Here is a 2,500-nt window from a genome sequence, read left to right on the forward strand (position 1 = left end):
AGAATAATAATGATAATGATAATAATGATAATACTAATAGAGGTAATTTGTAATATTAATAAAGAATATAATATAATAAAGAAAGAAGAGAGAAAAACAACAACAACAACAACAACACAAGTAAGATTATAATAGTTGAAGAAAGTAGTATTAATAAATAAACAAGTAAAATACATTAATGTTAAAAATAATACCTGAGGGGAATAATGATAATAGTATAATAGTAATAATAATACAAACAGCAATAGGAGTAACCATAACCGTGACAATAGGTATGTCAGTAATAGCTAATAACAATAACAATAATAACAGGAGCAATAGCAGCATCAATAATAATAATATTGATAATACCTATAGTCATAGTGCCATTAGTAGTAGATCAATAAATAAGCCACTTAATCAATTTGTTCATTAGTAAATTAGTAATAATGGTAGTCGTAATAATAATAATGACAAATGGAGAGGAAAGAAAAGAACCAAATAAACCAATTAATCAAGTATTGAAACAGCAACCAATTAATCAATTGTAATATTAATAATAATAATAATATTAATAATAATAATAATAATAATAATAATATCATTATTACTATCATTAAGAGAAAAGTACAAATAAAATAAGAATAGAAACTCATATATGCGTGCTAATAATGTCTGAAGGGAGTGAAAACATAGATAGTGATCTAATATAGTAATAAGTTGGACATCCATTATGCAATAATAATTGATTGATAATCTATATGATATAGCAATGATAATAATAGTATAGTATAGCAGCAGTTTATACTAAGACAATAATAATACCAACAATCACACAAACAAATTACTAAGAAGAAAAATAAATTAATTAATTAATTGTAAAAATATACAAAATCCAGTTGGTTGTGATGGGGGAGACCAGAGCAACCAGAGCAACCAGAGCAACCAGAGCAATCAGAGCAACCAGAGCAACCAGAGCAATCAGAGCAACCAGAGCAACCAGAGCAATCAGAGCAACCAGAGCAACCAGAGCAATCAGAGCAACCAGAGCAACCAGAGCAATCAGAGCAACCAGAGCAACCAGAGCAATCAGAGCAACCAGAGCAACCAGAGCAACCAGAGCAACCAGAGCAAGGATGTGCGAGGTGTGTGGGGGAATGAGGTATTGGTAAGGGGAGAGGTGTAGAGAAGAGAGAGAGAGGGGAGAAAAGGAATGACGCACACATAAAACAGTGTTTTGTTTTGTGGGTGACAGGGTGAATGTTTATTGTGGATGGTTCACAGGCAAAAAGACGTGATGAGTGAATTTGGTGAGGAAATTATGAATTAAGGGTGTTGATGAATGGATTCCAGATTATGTCAGAGTCGGCGGTTTGTCTTTTTATGGAGGCAGATAGTTTTTCCATTGATATGTAATCGATTAATAGATTTTTCCAAAGTGTAATATTGTTTCTGTGTCTTGATTTCCAGTTCATGAGGATAGTGTTCTTGGCGATGGTCAGGGCTGTGGAGAGTATTCTGCTGGATGTGTTGTTGAGGTTGGTGTTGGATATGTCTCCCAGTAAACAGAGGGAAGGGGAGAGTGGGATGTGGCAGTCCAGAAGAACAGAGAGGTTGTTAATAATGTCCCGCCAGAACGGTTTGGTTGGTGTGCAGTCCCGTGTGGCGTGCAGATAGGTGTCTGGTGTTTTGTGTGCAGTGCGGACAAATTTCTGATTCTGTGAAACCCATTTAAACATTCTTTTTCCCGTGTAGTGAACTCTGTGAATGAGCTTGTACTGGATGAGTTGTATGTTTGTGTTGGTGGATATAGAGAAGATGTTTTGTCAGAAGTCGGTCGATCCAGATGGTTGAACGAGGGTTTAAAATACGGAGCGCTGATAACACAACACGTCAGTAACTTCTGGTTTAATAACATCGAAGGACGAAGGAGTCTTTCCTCGTCATACGTTGGATAACTACAACAATTCTGATGTGACATGAAGGCAGCACGACACGGATTCTCAGAGGACACTAGAGCTCATCATCAGACCTGAGGTCAACTAACAGCTGATCAGAGAATTAAAACGTTAATAACATAACAGAGCGCTGGTCGGTGTGACCTGCTGAACCCACAGAAACACACTGATTAACACACTGATTACTGATCTGCACTCACACCAACATCTGTACATACACATTAACATCTGCACACTTTAACATCTGCACATACGCCCCAACATCTGCACACATCACCATCAGCATTAGCACACACGGAGCTAACGCTAACACAGCGTTTTGATAACCTTGTATTACGGCGTATATAACAGTAACAGCAGCTCTGTTGGTAGAACAGTTCTGTGATCAGCTGAATGTCGTTGAGTTGCAGCTGATTGATTGATGAGATGATGTGAACAGAACAGATGTGAGTGTGTGCTCAGACGGTGTAATCCCTGTGGTGATATAATCTCTAATCCCACTGAAAAACATACTGCCAACCAGCAGCCACACACAGACTCACACTCTTTTCTGTGAGGACCCT

This window comes from Sebastes fasciatus, chromosome 22, assembly GCF_043250625.1.
Source record: "Sebastes fasciatus isolate fSebFas1 chromosome 22, fSebFas1.pri, whole genome shotgun sequence".
In the NCBI taxonomy this organism is placed as follows: domain Eukaryota; kingdom Metazoa; phylum Chordata; class Actinopteri; order Perciformes; family Sebastidae; genus Sebastes; species Sebastes fasciatus.